We start from the raw sequence: 20,910 nt of genomic DNA on the forward strand, positions 1-20,910 counted from the left end.
AAGAGCTGATCATTGGAGTGTATATACCAATAGTACATACATCTAAAAGCTGTGTATTGTACGAGTACGAATACGGGTGCATACGAGTAGAATTGTTGATGAAACTGAACGAGGATGTAATTGTAAGCATTTTTGTTAAGTAGAAGTATTTTGATAAGTGTATTGAAGTCTTTCAAAAGTGTATAAATACATATTAAAACACTACATGTATATACATTTTAACTGAGTCGTTAAGTCATCGTTAGTCGTTACATGTAAGTGTTGTTTTGAAACCTTTAGGTTAACGATCTTGTTAAATGTTGTTAACCCAATGTTTATAATATCAAATGAGATTTTAAATTATTATATTATCATGATATTATCATGTATTAATATCTCTTAATATGATATATATACATTAAATGTCTTTACAACGATAATCGTTACATATATGTCTCGTTTAAAAATAATTAAGTTAGTAGTCTTGTTTTTACATATGTAGTTCGTTGTTAATATACTTAATGATATGTTTACTTATCATAGTATCATGTTAACTATATATATATCCATATATATGTCATCATATAGTTTTTACAAGTCTTAACGTTCGCGAATCACCGGTCAACTTGGGTGGTCAATTGTCTATATGAAACATATTTCAATTAATCAAGTCTTAACAAGTTTGATTGCTTAACATGTTGGAAACATTTAATCATGTAAATATCAATCTCAATTAATATATATAAACATGGAAAAGTTCGGGTCACTACAGTACCTACCCGTTAAATAAATTTCATCCCGAAATTTTAAGCTGTTGAAGGTGTTGACGAATCTTCTGAAAATAGATGCGGGTATTTCTTCTTTATCTGATCTTCACGCTCCCAGGTGAACTCGGGTCCTCTACGAGCATTCCATCGAACCTTAACAATTGGTATCTTGTTTTGCTTAAGTCTTTTAACCTCACGATCCATTATTTCGACGGGTTCTTCGATGAATTGAAGTTTTTCGTTGATTTGGATTTAATCTAACGGAATAGTGAGATCTTCTTTAGCAAAACATTTCTTCAAATTCGAGATGTGGAAAGTGTTATGTACAGCCGCGAGTTTTTGAGGTAACTCAAGTCGGTAAGCTACTGGTCTGACACGATCAATAATCTTGAATGGTCCAATATACCTTGGATTTAATTTCCCTCGTTTACCAAATCGAACAACGCTTTTCCAAGGTGCAACTTTAAGCATGACCATCTCTCCAATTTCAAATTCTATATCTTTTCTTTTAATGTCAGCGTAGCTCTTTTGTCGACTTTGGGCGATTTTCAACCGTTGTTGAATTTGGATGATCTTCTCGGTAGTTTCTTGTATAATCTCCGGACCCGTAATCTGTCTATCCCCCACTTCACTCCAACAAATCGGAGACCTGCACTGTCTACCATAAAGTGCTTCAAATGGCGCCATCTCAATGCTTGAATGGTAGCTGTTGTTGTAGGAAAATTCTGCTAACGGTAGATGTCGATCCCAACTGTTTCCGAAATCAATAACACATGCTCATAGCATGTCTTCAAGCGTTTGTATCGTCCTTTCACTCTGCCCATCAGTTTGTGGATGATAAGCAGTACTCATGTCTAGACGAGTTCCTAATGCTTGCTGTAATGTCTGCCAGAATCTTGAAATAAATCTGCCATCCCTATCAGAGATAATAGAGATTGGTATTCCATGTCTGGAGACGACTTCCTTCAAATACAGTCGTGCTAACTTCTCCATCTTGTCATCTTCTCTTATTGGCAGGAAGTGTGCTGATTTGGTGAGACGATCAACTATTACCCAAATAGTATCAAAACCACTTGCAGTCCTTGGCAATTTAGTGATGAAATCCATGGTAATGTTTTCCCATTTCCATTCCGGGATTTCGGGTTGTTGAAGTAGACCTGATGGCTTCTGATGCTCAGCTTTGACCTTAGAACACGTCAAACATTCTCCTACGTATTTAGCAACATCGGCTTTCATACCCGGCCACCAAAAATGTTTCTTGAGATCCTTGTACATCTTCCCCGTTCCAGGATGTATTGAGTATCTGGTTTTATGAGCTTCTCTAAGTACCATTTCTCTCATATCTCCAAATTTTGGTACCCAAATCCTTTCAGCCCTATACCGGGTTCCGTCTTCCCGAATATTAAGATGCTTCTCCGATCCTTTGGGTATTTCATCCTTTAAATTTCCCTCTTTTAAAACTCCTTGTTGCGCCTCCTTTATTTGAGTAGTAAGGTTATTATGAATCATTATATTCATAGATTTTACTCGAATGGGTTCTCTGTCCTTCCTGCTCAAGGCATCGGCTACCACATTTGCCTTCCCCGGGTGGTAACGAATCTCAAAGTCATAATCATTCAATAATTCAATCCACCTACGCTGCCTCATATTCAGTTGTTTCTGATTAAATATGTGTTGAAGACTTTTGTGGTCGGTATATATAATACTTTTGACCCCATATAAGTAGTGCCTCCAAGTCTTTAATGCAAAAACAACCGCGCCTAATTCCAAATCATGCGTCGTATAATTTTATTCGTGAATCTTCAATTGTCTAGACGCATAAGCAATCACCTTCGTTCGTTGCATTAATACACAACCGAGACCTTGCTTTGATGCGTCACAATAAATCACAAAATCATCATTCCCTTCAGGCAATGACAATATAGGTGCTGTAGTTAGCTTTTTCTTCAATAACTGAAACGCTTTCTCTTGTTCATCATTCCATTCAAATTTCTTCCCTTTATGCGTTAATGCAGTCAAGGGTTTTGCTATTCTGGAAAAGTCTTGGATGAACCTTCTGTAGTAACCAGCTAGTCCTAAAAACTGGCGTATGTGTTTCGGAGTTTTCGGGGTTTCCCACTTTTCAACAGTTTCTATCTTTGCCGGATCCACCTTAATACCTTCTTTGTTCACTATGTGACCGAGGAATTGAACTTCTTCCAACCAAAATGCACACTTTGAAAACTTAGCGTACAATTCTTCCTTCCTCAATACTTCTAACACCTTTCTCAAATGTTCACCGTGTTCTTGGTCATTCTTTGAGTAAATAAGTATGTCATCAATGAAAACAATGACAAACTTGTCAAGGTATGGTCCACACACTCGGTTCATAAGGTCCATGAACACAGCTGGTGCATTAGTTAAACCAAACGGCATGACCATAAACTCGTAATGACCGTAACGTGTTCTGAAAGCAGTCTTTGGAATATCATCTTCTTTCACCCGCATTTGATGATACCCGGAACGTAAGTCAATCTTTGAATAAATAGACGAGCCTTGTAGTTAATCAAATAAGTCGTCGATTCTCGGTAGTGGGTAGCGGTTCTTGATGGTAAGTTTGTTCAACTCTTGGTAGTCGATACACAACCTGAATGTACCATCTTTCTTCTTGACAAACAAAACAGGAGCTCCCCACGGTGATGTGCTTGGTCGAATGAAACCACACTCTAAAAGTTCTTGTAATTGGCTTTGCAGTTCTTTCATCTCGCTGGGTGCGAGTCTGTAAGGAGCACGAGCTATTGGTGCAGCTCCTGGTACAAGATCTATTTGAAATTCAACGAATCGATGTGGGGGTAATCCCGGTAATTCTTTCGGAAATACATCGGGAAATTCTTTTGCAATGGGAACATCATTGATGCTCTTTTCTTCAGTTTGTACTTTCTCGACGTGTGCTAGAACAGCATAGCAACCTTTTCTTATTAGTTTTTGTGCCTTCAAATTACTAATAAGATGTAGCTTCGTGTTGCCCTTTTCTCCGTACACCATTAAGGGTTTTCCTTTTTCTCGTATAATGCGAATTGCATTTTTGTAACAAACGATCTCTGCTTTCACTTCTTTCAACCAGTCCATACCGATTATCACATCAAAACTCCCTAACTCTACTGGTATCAAATCAATCTTAAATGTTTCGCTAACCAGTTTAATTTCTCGATTCCGACATATATTATCTGCTGAAATTAATTTACCATTTGCTAATTCGAGTAAAAATTTACTATCCAAAGGCGTCAATGGACAACTTAATTTAGCACAAAAATCTCTACTCATATAGCTTATATCTGCACCCGAATCAAATAAAACGTAAGCAGATTTATTGTCAATAAGAAACGTACCCGTAACAAGCTCCGGGTCTTCCTGTGCCTCTGCCGCATTAATATTGAAAACTCTTCCGCGGCCTTGTCCATTCGTGTTCTCCTGGTTCGGGCAATTTCTAATAATGTGGCCCGATTTTCCACATTTATAACAAACTACATTGGCATAACTTGCTCCGACACTACTTGCTCCGCCATTACTCGTTCCAACACCATTTGTTCCTTTCGTTCTATTAACCCCTGGTCCGTAGACCTCACACTTCGCCGCGCTATGACCATTTCTTTTACACTTGTTGCAAAATTTGGTGCAGAACCCCGAGTGATACTTTTCACACCTTTGGCATAGCTGCTTCTGATTGTTGTTGTTGTTGCGGTTATTATTGTTGTTAGGATGATTGTTGTAGTTGCTGTTGTTGTTGTTGTTGTTGTTGTTGTTGGGCCGTTTGTTGTAGTTGCGATTGATGTTGCGATTGTTGGGATAATTGTTGCGATTATTGTTGTAATTGCTGTTGTTGTTGTATTGGTGATTCTTATCACCGTTTTCCTCCCACTTTCTTTTGACTTGCTTCACATTGGCCTCTTCAGCAGTCTGTTCTTTAATTCTTTCTTCAATCTGGTTCACTAGTTTGTGAGCCATTCTACATGCCTGTTGTATGGAGGCGGGCTCGTGTGAACTTATATCTTCTTGGATTCTTTCCGGTAATCCTTTCACAAACGCGTCGATCTTCTCTTCCTCATCTTCGAATGCTCCAGGACATAATAGGCACAATTCTGTGAATCGTCTTTCGTACGTGGTAATATCAAATCCTTGGGTTTGTAACCCTCTAAGTTCTGTCTTGAGCTTATTGACCTCGGTTCTGGGACGGTATTTCTCGTTCATCAAGTGCTTGAATGCTGACCACGGTAGTGCATACGCATCGTCTTGTCCCACTTGCTCTAGATAGGTATTCCACCATGTTAACGCAGAACCTGTGAAGGTATGCGTAGCGTACTTCACTTTGTCCTCTTCAGTACACTTACTTATGGCAAACACCGATTCGACCTTCTCGGTCCACCGTTTCAATCCGATCAGTCCTTCGGTTCCATCAAATTCCAAAGGTTTGCAGGCAGTGAATTCTTTGTAGGTGCATCCTACACGATTTCCTGTACTGCTAGATCCAAGGTTATTGTTGGTATGTAGCGCAGCCTGTACTGCGGCTATGTTTGAAGCTAGAAAAGTACGGAATTACTCTTCATTCATATTCACGGTGTGTCGAGTAGTCGGGGCCATTTCCTTCAAAATAGTCAAATGGAACAAGTTAATCATACAGAATATTAAGAGTAGTTAATAGTATTTCGTAGCATAATATGAACTCATTTATAAAAGCTTTTTCTTCATATTAGCGTTTTATAAGTTTAAATTCGGGTAGTACCTACCCGTTAAGTTCATACTTAGTAGCTAATATACAATTCAACTACTACAATTCTATATGAAAAACTGATTATAATAATATTTCGCGTTCAAACTTTTACACAATATTTTACAAACTTACAATACCGCTTATTTTACATATAGCATGAAATATAGCACACAATAAATTTGATACAAGATGGTTGTGAAGATAATTCTAGCTAGTACACAAGTCGTTCAGCAAAGGCAATAAAGACACGTAATTCATACGTCCAGAAACAAGTCATGCATTCTGGTTTTACTAGGATTACTTCCCATCCTTGGTCTTGTGGAACATAAACGTTATGGCCGTTGATAAGACAGCGTGTTGTAACGTCGTCAAAGGGACGAGGGTTACGTAATGTCCAACAGTCCCGTAACAATCTAAAAACCTCATTTCTTACCCCAATTACCGACTCCGTCACTTGTGGGAACGTTTTGTTTAATAGTTGTAGCCCGATGTTCTTGTTCTCACTTTGGTGAGAAGCGAACATTACTAATCCGTAAGCATAACATGCTTCTTTATGTTGCATGTTAGCCGCTTTTTCTAAATCACGAAGTCCAATATTCGGATATATTGAGTCAAAATAATTTCTTAACCCATTGCGTAAAATAGCATTTGGGTTCCCGGCAATATATGCGTCAAAGTAAACACATCGTAACTTATGGATTTTCCAATGTGATATCCCCCATCTTTCGAACGAAAGCCTTTTATAAACCAAGGCATTCTTGGAACGTTCTTCGAATGTCTTACAAACTGATCTCGCCTTAAATAGTTGTGCCGAAGAATTCTGACCGACTCTAGACAAGATTTCATCAATCATGTCTCCGGGTAGGTCTCTTAAAATATTGGGTTGTCTATCCATTTTGTGTTTTTATACTGTAAAATAGACAAGAGTTAGATTCATAAAAAAATACTTATTAATACAAGCAATGTTTACATATATCATAAAGCATAAGCACACTATATTACATATATTACACCACACGAATACAACTATCTTATTCCGACTCGCTTGTTTCTTCTTCTTCGGTTTTGGTTCGTTTTGCCAAGTTTCTAGGGATATATGATGTTCCCCTAATACGAGCCGTCGTTTTCCACATTGGTTTAGAAAAACCTGGTGGTTTAGAGGTTCCCGGGTCATTGTTACAACTTAAGGACTTCGGGGGTTGACGATACATATAAAGTTCATCGGGGTTGGAATTAGATTTCTCTATTTTTATGCCCTTTCCCTTATTATTTTCTTTTGCCTTTTTAAATTCAGTTGGGGTAATTTCTATAACATCATCGGAATTCTCGTCGGAATCCGATTCATCGGAGAATTGGTAATCCTCCCAATATTTTGCTTCCTTGGCGGAAACACCATTGACCATAATTAACCTTGGTCGGTTGGTTGAGGATTTTCTTTTACTTAACCGTTTTATTATTTCCCCCACCGATTCTATTTCTTCATCCGGTTCCGATTCTTCTTCCGGTTCCGATTCTTCTTCCGGTTCCGACTCTTCTTCCGGTTCCTCTTCGGGAACTTGTGAATCAGTCCACGAATCATTCCAATTTACATTTGACTCTTCATTATTATTAGGTGAGTCAATGGGACTTGTTCTAGAGGTAGACATCTATCACATAATATCAAACGCGTTAAGAGATTAATATATCACATAATATTCACATGTTAAAAATATATAGTTTCCAACAAAATTTGTTAAGCAATCATTTTTCAAGTAAACACGGTCGAAGTCCAGACTCACTAATGCATCCTAACAAACTCAATAAGACACACTAATGCAAAATTCTGGTTCTCTAAGACCAACGCTCTGATACCAACTGAAATGTCCCGTTCTTATTGATTAAAAACGTTCCATATTAATTGATTTCGTTGCGAGGTTTTGACCTCTATATGAGACGTTTTTCAAAGACTGCATTCATTTTAAAACAAACCATAACCTTTATTTCATCAATAAAGGTTTAAAAAGCTTTACGTAGATTATCAAATAATGATAATCTAAAATATCCTGTTTACAATATATACCATTACATAATGGTTTACAATACAAATATGTTACAACAAAATAAGTTTCTTGAATGCAGTTTTTACACAATATTATACAAGAATGGACTCCAAATCTCGTCCTTATTTAAGTATGCGACAGCGGAAGCTCTTAATAATCACCTGAGAATAAACATGCTTAAAACGTCAACAAAAATGTTGGTGAGTTATAGGTTTAACCTATATATATCAAATCATAATAATAGTCCACAAGATTTCATATTTCAATACACATTCCATACATAGAGATAAAAATCATTTATATGGTAAACACCTGGTAACCGACATTAACAAGATGCATATATAAGAATATCCCCATCATTCCGGGACACCCTTCGGATATGATATAAATTTCGAAGTACTAAAGCATCCGATACTTTGGATGGGGTTTGTTAGGCCCAGTAGATCTATCTTTAGGATTCGCGTCAATTAGGGTGTCTGTTCCCTAATTCTTAGATTACCAGACTTAATAAAAAGGGGCATATTCGATTTCGATAATTCAACCATAGAATGTAGTTTCACGTACTTGTGTCTATTTTGTAAATCATTTATAAAACCTGCATGTAGTCTCATCCCAAAAATATTAGATTTTAAAAGTGGGACTATAACTCACTTTCACAGATTTTTACTTCGTCGGGAAGTAAGACTTGGCCACTGGTTGATTCACGAACCTATAACAATATATACATATATATCAAAGTATGTTCAAAATATATTTACAACACTTTTAATATATTTTGATGTTTTAAGTTTATTAAGTCAGCTGTCCTCGTTAGTAACCTACAACTAGTTGTCCACAGTTAGATGTACAGAAATAAATCGATAAATATTATCTTGAATCAATCCATGACCCAGTGTATACGTATCTCAGTATTGATCACAACTCAAACTATATATATTTTGGAATCAACCTCAACCCTGTATAGCTAACTCCAACATTCACATATAGAGTGTCTATGGTTGTTCCGAAATATATATAGATGTGTCGACATGATAGGTCGAAACATTGTATACGTGTCTATGGTATCTCAAGATTACATAATATACAATACAAGTTGATTAAGTTATGGTTGGAATAGATTTGTTACCAATTTTCACGTAGCTAAAATGAGAAAAATTATCCAATCTTGTTTTACCCATAACTTCTTCATTTTAAATCCGTTTTGAGTGAATCAAATTGCTATGGTTTCATATTGAACTCTATTTTATGAATATAAATAGAAAAAGTATAGGTTTATAGTCGGAAAAATAAGTTACAAGTTGTTTTTGTAAAGGTAGTCATTTCAGTCGAAAGAACGACGTCTAGATGACCATTTTAGAAAACATACTTCCACTTTGAGTTTAACCATAATTTTTGGATATAGTTTCATGTTCATAATAAAAATCATTTTCTCAGAATAACAACTTTTAAATCAAAGTTTATCATAGTTTTTAATTAACTAACCCAAAACAGCCCGCGGTGTTACTACGACGGCGTAAATCCGGTTTTACGGTGTTTTTCGTGTTTCCAGGTTTTAAATCATTAAGTTAGCATATCATATAGATATAGAACATGTGTTTAGTTGATTTTAAAAGTCAAGTTAGAAGGATTAACTTTCGTTTGCGAACAAGTTTAGAATTAACTAAACTATGTTCTAGTGATTACAAGTTTAAACCTTCGAATAAGATAGCTTTATATATATGAATCGAATGATGTTATGAACATCATTACTACCTTAAGTTCCTTGGATAAACCTACTGGAAAAGAGAAAAATGGATCTAGCTTCAACGGATCCTTGGATGGCTCGAAGTTCTTGAAGCAGAATCATGACACGAAAACAAGTTCAAGTAAGATCATCACTTGAAATAAGATTGTTATAGTTATAGAAATTGAACTAAAGTTTGAATATAATTATTACCTTGTATTAGAATGATAACCTACTGTAAGAAACAAAGATTTCTTGAGGTTGGATGATCACCTTACAAGATTGGAAGTGAGCTAGCAAACTTGAAAGTATTCTTGATTTTATGTAACTAGAACTTTTGGAATTTATGAAGAACACTTAGAACTTGAAGATAGAACTTAAGAGAGATCAATTAGATGAAGAAAATTGAAGAATGAAAGTGTTTGTAGGTGTTTTTGGTCGTTGGTGTATGGATTAGATATAAAGGATATGTAATTTTGTTTTCATGTAAATAAGTCATGAATGATTACTCATATTTTTGTAATTTTATGAGATATTTCATGCTAGTTGCCAAATGATGGTTCCCACATGTGTTAGGTGACTCACATGGGCTGCTAAGAGCTGATCATTGGAGTGTATATACCAATAGTACATACATCTAAAAGCTGTGTATTGTACGAGTACGAATACGGGTGCATACGAGTAGAATTGTTGATGAAACTGAACGATGATGTAATTGTAAGCATTTTTGTTAAGTAGAAGTATTTTGATAAGTGTATTGAAGTCTTTCAAAAGTGTATAAATACATATTAAAACACTACATGTATATACATTTTAACTGAGTCGTTAAGTCATCGTTAGTCGTTACATGTAAGTGTTGTTTTGAAACCTTTAGGTTAACGATCTTGTTAAATGTTGTTAACCCAATGTTTATAATATCAAATGAGATTTTAAATTATTATATTATCATGATATTATCATGTATGAATATCTCTTAATATGATATATATACATTAAATGTCTTTACAACGATAATCGTTACATATATGTCTCGTTTAAAAATCATTAAGTTAGTAGTCTTGTTTTTACATATGTAGTTCGTTGTTAATATACTTAATGATATGTTTACTTATCATAGTATCATGTTAACTATATATATATATATATATCCATATATATGTCATCATATAGTTTTTACAAGTCTTAACGTTCGCGAATCACCGGTCAACTTGGGTGGTCAATTGTCTATATGAAACATATTTCAATTAATCAAGTCTTAACAAGTTTGATTGCTTAACATGTTGGAAACATTTAATCATGTAAATATCAATCTCAATTAATATATATAAACATGGAAAAGTTCGGGTCACTACAGTATGTAAGGAACATGATGATACCTTAGGATTAAAGGTCTATCAGGGTGCTAAGGTATTGAAGAGCAGACGCAATCAGGCAGTACCATATGTTGGTCGTCATCCACAGGTAGAGAGAGGTTCAGATGAGGAAATGGAGGAAGCAGACAACATTAGGGATGTCATTAGGGAGGCTATGACTGACGTCTACCAGCGTAAAGATGAGGTAGAAATGACAAACGAGGATAGATTTAGTCGGTTAGAGCAGTGGCAAGCCCGGAATGAGTAGAGCATTCCAATCAATGACAACATGATAGATGGGACTATCATCAACGTCAGATCATGAGTCAGCTATCACCTCAGGATCACTACGTACCGACCCGACCTGACCCGCTTACTATCCTCCACACCAGCCCGAGATGAGACCACCATTTACTCTCTACGACCCTAACCAGGCCTACCAGTACACCTATCACCAACCATGGAACCCGACCGACGACATGAACTGGAACCCCTATCCAGATTGATATTGAAATGTCCCGTTCATATTGATTATAAACGTTCCATATTAATTGATTTTGTTGCGAGGTTTTGACCTCTATATGAGACGTTTTTCAAAGACTGCATTCATTTTTAAAACAACCATAACCTTTATTTTATCAATAAAGGTTTTAAAAACATTACATAGATTATCAAATAATGATAATCTAAAATATACTGTTTACACACGACCATTACATAATGGTTTACAATAGAAATATATTACATCGACATATGTTTCTTGAATGCAGTTTTTACACAATATCATACAAACATGGACTCCAAATCTTGTCCTTATTTTAGTATGCAACAGCGGAAGCTCTTAATAATCACCTGAGAATAGACATGCTTAAAACGTCAACAAAAATGTTGGTGAGTTATAGGTTTAACCTATATATTATCAAATCATAATAATAGACCACAAGATTTCATATTTCAATACACATCCCATACATAGAGATAAAAATCATTCATATGGTGAACACCTGGTAACCGACATTAACAAGATGCATACATAAGAATATCCCCATCATTCCGGGACACCCTTCAGATATGATATAAATTTCGAAGTACTAAAGCATCCGGTACTTTGGATGGGGTTTGTTAGGCCCAATAGATCTATCTTTAGGATTCGCGTCAATTAGGGTGTCTATTCCCTAATTCTTAGATTACCAGACTTAATAAAAAGGGACCTATTCGATTTCGATAATTCAACCATAGAATGTAGTTTCACGTACTTGTGTCTATTTTGTAAATCATTTATAAAACCTGCATGTATTCTCATCCCAAAAATATTAGATTTTAAAAGTGGGACTATAACTCACTTTCACAGATATTTCCTTCCTCGGAAATAAGACTTGGCCACAGATCGATTCACGAACCTATACAAATATGTACATATATATCAAAGTATGATCAAAATATAATTACAACCATTTTTATTATGTTTTAAAGATTTGAGTGTATTAAGTCAGCTGTCCTCGTTAGTAACCTACAACAAGTTGTCCACAGTCAGATGTACAGAAATAAATTGATATATATATATATATATATATATATATATATATATATATATATATATATATATATATATATATATATATATATATATATATATATATATATATATATATTATCTTGAATCAATCCACGACCCAGTGTATACACGTCTCAGGCTAGATCACAACTCAAAGTATATATATTTTTGGAATCAACCTCAACCCTGTATAGCTAACTCCAACATTACTGCATATAGAGTGTCTATGGTTGTTCCAAATAATATATATACATGGGTCGATATGATATGTCAAAACATTTGCATACGTGTCTATGGTATCCTAAGATTACATAATATATTAGAATACATGTATAATACAATATAAGTTAGCTAGGATATGATTTGTATAGATTTGTTAAACATTTCCCGTAGCTAAAAAGATCAAAAATATCCAATCTTGTTTTACCCATAACTTCTTCATTTTAAATCCGTTTTGAGTGAATCAAATTGCTATGGTTTCATATTGAACTCTAATTTAAGAATCCAAACAGAAAAAGTATAGGTTTATAGTCGAAAATTTAAGTTACATGTCAATTACTAAAGAGGTAGTCATTTCCGTCGAAAGAACGACATCTTGATGACCATTTTGAAAAACATACTTTCACTTTGAGTTTAACCAAGATTTTTGGATATAGTTTCATGTTCATATGAAAAATCATTTTCCCAGAAGAACAACTTTTAAATCAAAGTTTATCATAGTTTTTAATTATCCAAACCAAAACAGCCCCCGGTTTCACTACGACGGCGTATATCCGATTTTATGGTGTTCATCGTGTTTCCAGGTTTTAAATCATTAAGTTAGTATATAATATAGATATAGAACATGTGTTTAGTTGATTTTAAAAGTCAAGTTAGAAGGATTAACTTTTGTTTGCGAACAAGTTTAGAATTAACTAAACTATGTTCTAGTGATTACAAGTTTAAACCTTCGAATAAGATAGCTTTATATGTATGAATTGAATGATGTTATGAACATCATTACTACCTCAAGTTTTCTGGATAAAACTACTAGAAATGAGAAAAATGGATCTAGCTTCAAAGGATGCTTGGATGGCTTGAAAGTTCTTGAAGCAGAATCATGACACGAAAACAGTTCAAGTAAGATTTTCACTCGAAATAAGATTGTTATAGTTGTAGAAATTGAATCAAAGTTTGAATATGAATATTACCTTGAATTAGAAAGATAACCTACTGTAAATAACAAAGGTTCCTTGATCTTTGATGATTACTTGAAATGAATTAGAAAGCTTGGAAGTAGACTTACAAACTTGGAAGTATTCTTGATTTTTATGAAACTATACTTATGGAATTTATGAAGAACACTTAGAACTTGAAGATAGAACTTGAGAGAGATCAATTATATGAAGAAAATGGAAGAATGAAAGTGTTTGTAGGTGTTTTTGGTCGTTGGTATATGGATTAGATATAAAGGATATGTAATTTTGTTTTCATGTAAATAAGTCATGAATGATTACTAATATTTTTGTAATTTTATGAGATATTTTATGCTAGTTTCCAAATGATGTTTCCCACATGTGTTAGGTGACTCACATGGGCTACTAAGAGCTGATCATTGGAGTGTATATACCAATAGTACATACATCTAAAAGCTGTGTATTGTACGAGTACGAATACGGGTGCATACGAGTAGAATTGTTGATGAAACTGAACGAGGATGTAATTGTAAGCATTTTTGTTAAGTAGAAGTACTTTTATATGTGTCTTTAAGTCTTTCAAAAGTGTAAGAATACATATCAAAACACAACATGTATATACATTCTAATGGAGTCGTTAAGTCTTCGTTAGTCGTTACATGTAAGTGTTGTTTTGAAACCTTTAAGTTAATGATCTCAATTAATGTTGTTAACCCAATGTTTATTATATCAAATGAGATGTTAAATTATTATATTATCATGATATTATGATGTATGAATATCTCTTAATATGATATATACATTAAAATATCGTTACAACGATAATCGTTACATATAAGTCTCGTTTCGTAATTCTTGAGTTAGTAGTCTTGTTTTTACATATGTAGTTCATTGTTAACACACTTAATGATATATTTAAATATCATTTTATCATGTTAAATATAGTGTATCAATATCTTAATATGATACATATGTATTTAGTAGACGTTATCATAACGATAATCGTTATATATATCATTTCGAGTTTCTTAACTTAGTAATCTCATTTCTTATGTATATCACACATTGTTAATATACTTAGTGAGATATTACTCATCATAATCTCATGTCAACCATATATATATGTCTATATATACCACAACATGTAGGTTTTACAATTTTGTAACGTTCGTGAATCGCCGGTCAACTTGGGTGATCAATTGTCTATACGAAACTTATTTCATTTAATTAAGTCTTAACAAGTTTGATTGCTTAACATGTTGGAAACATTTAGTCATGTAAATATCAATCTCAATTAATATATATAAATATGGAAAAGTTCGGGTCACTACAGTACCGAGCCGTTAAATAAATTTCGTCCCGAAATTTTAAGCTGTTGAAGGTGTTGACGAATCTTCTGTAAATAGATGCGGGTATTTCTTCTTCATCTGATCTTCACACTCCCAGGTGAACTCGGGTCCTCTACGAGCATTCTATCGAACCTTAACAATCGGTATCTTGTTTTGCTTAAGTCTCTTAACCTCACGATCCATTATTTCGACGGGTTCTTCAATGAATTGAAGTTTTTCATTGATTTAGATTTCGTCCAACGGAATAGTGAGATCTTCTTTAGCAAAACATTTCTTCAAATTCGAGACGTGGAAAGTGTTATGTACAGCCACGAGTTGTTGAGGTAGCTCCAGTTGGTAAGCTACTGGTCTGACACGATCTATAATCTTGAATGGTCCAATGTACCTTGGATTTAGTTTCCCCCGTTTACCAAATTGAACAACACCTTTCCAAGGTGAAACCTTAAGCATGACCATTTCTCCAATTTCAAACTCTATATCTTTTCTTTTACTGTCCGCGTAGCTCTTTTGTCGACTCTGGGCGGTTTTCAATCGTTGTTGAATTTGGATGATTTTCTCGGTAGTTTCTTGTATTATCTCCGGACCCATAATCTGTCTATCCCCCACTTCATTCCAACAAATCGAAGACCTGCACTTTCTACCATAAAGTGCCTCAAACGGCGCTATCTCAACACTAGAATGATAACTGTTGTTGTAGGAAAATTCTGCTAACGGTAGGTGTCAATCCTAACTGTTTCCGAAATCAATAACACATGCTCGTAGCATGTCTTCAAGCATTTGTATCGTCCTTTCACTCTGCCCATCAGTTTGTGGATGATAGGCAGTACTCATGTCTAGACGAGTCCCCAATGCTTGTTGCAACGTCTGCTAGAACCTTGAAACAAATCTACCATCCCTATCAGAGATAATAGAGAAGGGTATTCCATGTCTGGAGATAACCTCCTTCAAATACAATCGTGCCAACTTCTCCATTTTGTCATCTTCTCTCATTGGCAAGAAGTGTGCTGACTTGGTGAGACGATCAACTATTACCCAAATAGTATCATAACCACTTGCAGTCCTTGGCAATTTAGTAATGAAATCCATGGTAATGTTTTCCCATTTCCATTCCGGGATTTCAGGTTGTTGTAGTAGACCTGATAGTTTCTGATGTTCAGCTTTGACCTTAGAACACGTCAAACATTCTCCTACATATTTAGCAATATCGGCTTTCATACCCGGCCACCAAAAGTGTTTCTTGAGATCTTTATACATCTTCCCTGCTCCAGGATGTATTTAATATCTGGTTTTATGTGCTTTAAGTACCATTTCTCTCACATCTCCAAACCTTGGTACCCAAATTCTATCAGCCCTAAATCGGGTTCCGTCTTCCCGAATATTAAGATGTTTCTCTGATCCTTTGGGTATCTCATTCTTCGACTTTCCTTCTTTTACAACCCCCTGTTGCGCCTCCTTTATTTGAGTAGTAAGGTTAGTACGAATAATTATATTCATAACTTTTACCCGTATAGGTTCTCTGTCCTTTCTACTCAAAGCGTCAGCTACCACATTCGCCTTCCCCGGGTGGTATCGAATCTCAAAATCATAATCATTCAATAGTTCAATCCACCTGCGTTGTCTCATATTCAGTTGCTTCTGATTAAATATATGTTGAAGACTTTTGTGGTCGGTATATATAATACTTTTGACCCCATATATATATTGCCTCCAAGTCTTTAATGCAAAAACAACAGCACCCAATTCCAAATCGTGAGTTGTATAATTTTGCTCATGAATCTTCAATTGTCTAGACGTATAAGCAATCACCTTCGTTAGTTGCATTAATACACAACCGAGACCTTGCTTTGATGCGTCACAATAAATCACAAAATCATCATTCCCTTCAGGCAATGACAATATAGGTGTCGTAGTTAGCTTTTTCTTCAATAACTGAAATGCCTTCTCTTGTTCATCCTTCCATTCAAATTTCTTCCCTTTATGCGTTAATGCAGTCAAGGGTTTTGCTATTTTGGAGAAATCTTGGATGAATCTTCTGTAGTAACCAGCCAATCCTAAAAATTGACGTATATGCTTCAGAGTTTTTGGGGTTTCCCACTTTTCAACGGTTTCGATCTTTGCTGAGTCCACCTGGATACCTTCTTTGTTCACTATGTGACCGAGGAATTGAACTTCTTCCAACCAAAATGCACACTTTGAAAACTTGCGTACAGTTTTTCTTTCCTCAATACTTCTAGCACTTTTCTTAAATGTTCTTCGTGCTCTTGATCATTCTTTGAGTAAATAAGTATATCATCGATGAAAACAATGACAAACTTGTCAAGATATGGCCCACACACTCGGTTCATAAGGTCCATGAACACAGCTGGTGCGTTAGTCAATCCAAACGGCATAACCATAAACTCGTAATGACCATAACGCGTCCAAAAAGCAGTTTTTGGAATATCATCCTCCTTTACTCAAATTTGATGATATCCAGAACGTAAATCGATTTTCGAATAAACCGACGAGCCTTGCAGTTGATCAAATAAGTCGTCAATTCTCGGCAGTGGATAACGGTTTTTGATGGTAAGTTTATTCAACTCTCTGTAGTCAATACACAACCTAAATGTACCATCCTTCTTCTTGACAAACAAAACAGGAGCTCCCCATGGTGATGTGCTTGGTCAAATGAAACCACGTTCTAATAGTTCTTGTAGTTGGCTTTGCAGTTCTTTCATCTCGCTGGGTGCGAGTCTGTAAGGAGCACGAGCTATTGGTGCAGGTCCTGGTACAAGATCTATTTGAAATTCAATAGATCGATGTGGAGGTATTCCTGGTAATTCTTTCGGAAATACATCGGGAAATTCTTTTGCGACGGGAACATCATTGATGCTCTTTTCTTCAGTTTGTACTTTCTCGACGTGTGCTAGAACAGCATAGCAACCTTTTCTTATTAGTTTTTGTGCCTTCAAATTACTAATAAGATGTAGCTTCATGTTGCCCTTTTCTCCGTACACCATTAAGGGTTCTCCTTCTTCTCGTACAATGCGAATTGCATTTTTGTAACATACGATCTCTGCTTTCATCTCCTTCAGCCAGTCCATGCCAACTATTACATCAAAACTCCCTAACTCTACTGGTATCAAATCAATCTTAAATATTTCGCTACCCAGTTTAATTTCTCGATTCCAGCATATATAATCTGCTGAAATTAATTTACCGTTTGCTATTTCGAGTAAAAATTTACTATCCAATGGCATCAATGGACAACTTAATTTAGCACAAAAATCGCTACTCATATAGCTTCTATCCACACCCGAATCAAATAAAACATAAGCAGATTTATTGTCAATAAGAAATGTACCTGTAACAAGCTCCGGGTCTTCCTGTGCCTCTGCCGCATTAATATTGAAAACTCTTCCGCGGCCTTGTCCATTCGTGTTCTCCTGGTTCGGGCAATTTCTAATAATGTGGCCCGGTTTTCCACATTTATAACAAACTACATTGGCATAACTTGCTCCGACACTACTTGCTCTGCCATTACTCGTTCCGACACCATTTGTTCCTTTCGTTCTGTTAACCCCTGGTCCATAGACCTCACACTTCGCCGCGCTATGACCATTTATTTTACACTTGTCGCAAAATTTGGTGCAAACCCCGAGTGATACTTTTCACACCTTTGGCATAGCTGCTTCTGATTGTGTTGTTGTTACAGTTGTTATTGTTGTTGGGATGATTGTTGTAGTTATTGTTGTTGTTGTTGTTGTTGTTGTGCCATTTGTTGTAGTTGCGATTGATGTTGCGATTGTTGGGATAGTTGTTGTTGTTTTGGTGACTCTTATCACCGTTTTCATCCCACTTTCTTTTGACTAGCTTCACGTTGGCCTCTTCGGCCACCTGTTCTTTAATTCTTCCCTCAATCTGGTTTAGTAGTTTATGAGCCATTCTACATGCCTTTTGTATGGAGGCAGGCTCGTGTGAACTTATATATTCTTAGATTCTCTCCGGTAACCCTTTCACAAACGCGTCGATCTTCTCTTCCTCATCTTCGAACGCTCTCGGACACAATAGGCACAATTCTGTGAATCGTCTTTGGTACGAAGTAATATCGAATCCCTGTGTTCGTAACCCTCTAAGTTCTGACTTGAGCTTATTGACCTCAGTTCTGGGACGGTACTTCTCATTCATCAAGTGCTTGAATGCTGACCACGGTAGCGCATAAGCAGCATCTTGTCCCACTTGCTCTAGATAGGTATTCCATCATGTTAACGTAATACATGTGAAGGTATGCGTAGCGTACTTCACTTTGTCTCCTTCAGCACAATTACTTATGGCAAACACCAATTCAACTTTCTCGGTCCACCGTTTCAATCCGATTGGTCCTTCGGTCCTGTCAAATTCTGAAGGTTTGCAGGCAGTGAATTCCTTTTAGGAGCATCCTACATGATTTCTTGCGCCGTTAGCTGTATTGCTAGATTCAGAGTTATTGTTGGTATGTAGCGCGGCCTGTACTGCGGCTATGTTTGAAGCAAGAAAGGCACGAAATTCCTCTTCGCTCATATTCAAGGTGTGTCGAGTAGTCGGTGCCATTTCTTTCAAAATAGTCAAATGAAACAAGTTAATCATACAGAATATTAAGAGTAGTCAATAGTATCTTGTAGCATAATATGAACTCATTTATAAAAGCTTTTTCTTCATATTAGCGTTTTATAAGTTTAAATTCGGGTACTACCTACCCGTTAAGTTCATACTTAGTAGCTAATATACAATTCAACTACTACAATTCCATATGAAAAACTGATTATAATAATATATCACATACAAATATTCTTCAAACTTACAACTTCGCTATATTACATATAACATGAAATATAGTACACTATGATACAGGACAGTTTTGAAGATAAATCTAGTTAATACTCAAGTTGTTCAACAAAGAAAATAAAGACACGTAATTCATAAGTCCAGAAACAAGTCATGCATTCTGGTTTTACTAAGACGACTTCCCATCCTTGGTCTTGTGGAAAATAACCGTTATGACCATTGGCTAGGCAGCATGTTGTAATGTCGTCAAAAGGACGAGGGTTTCGTAATGTCCAACATCCCCGTAATAATCTAAAAACCTTGTTTCTCACCCCAACTGCTGAATCCGTCACTTGTGGGAAAGTTTTATTTAAAAGCTGCAATCCGATGTTCTTTTTCTCACTTTTGTAAGAAGCGAACATCACTAACCCGTAAGCATAACATGCTTCTTTATGTTGCATGTTAGAAGCTCTTTATAATTCACGAAATCCTATGTTGGGATATGTTGAGTCAAAATATGTTCTTAACCCGTAGCGTAAAATTGCATTTGGGTTCCCGCATTTAATGCTTTAAAGAAAACACGGCGTAACTTACGGTCTCCCCAATGTGATATACCTCACCTATCAAAGGAAAGCCTTTTATAAACTAAGGCATTTCTGGAAAGTCTTTCAAATGTTTGACAAGTTAATTTCGCCATAACTAAATGTGCTGATGAATTCTGACCGACTCTAGACAAGATTTCCTCAATCATATCCTCTGGTAGGTCTTCTAAAATATTCGGTTGTCTACCCTTAACGTCCATTTTGTTTTTATATTGTAAAATAGACAAGGATTAGATTCGTAATAATAAACAATACAAGCAATTTTTACATAGAACATAAAAGTACAAGCACACTACAATACATTTATTACACAACATGCTCACACCCCTCTAATCTGAATCACTAGTTTCTTCTTCTTCGGACTTGGTTCTTTTTTCTAATCTTCTAGGGATATATGATGTTCCTCTAGTACGAGTCGTCGTTTTCCACATTGGTTTAGAAAAACCTGGTGGTTTAGAGGTTCCCGGGTTATTGTCACGATATTGAAAATACGGGTGTAGACGGTACATATAAAGTTCATCGGGGTCGGAATCAGATTTCTCTATTTTGATGCCTTTTCCCTTATTATTTTCTTTTGCCTCATTAAATTAGGTCGGGATAATTTCTATAACATCATCGGAATCCTCATCAGGATCCGATTCATCGAAAAATTGGTAATTTTCCCAATATTTTGCTTCCTTAGCGGAAACACCATTGACCATTATTAACTTTGGTCCATTGGTTGAGGATTTTCTTTTATTTGACCGATTTTCTGTGGTTCCTACTATTCCCTCCTCCGAAACCTCTTCTTCTTCCGGTTCCTCTTCTTCCGGTTCCGTTTCCTCTTCTTCCGGTTCTTCG

Source organism: Rutidosis leptorrhynchoides, chromosome 10, assembly GCF_046630445.1.
Source record: "Rutidosis leptorrhynchoides isolate AG116_Rl617_1_P2 chromosome 10, CSIRO_AGI_Rlap_v1, whole genome shotgun sequence".
NCBI lineage: Eukaryota > Viridiplantae > Streptophyta > Magnoliopsida > Asterales > Asteraceae > Rutidosis > Rutidosis leptorrhynchoides.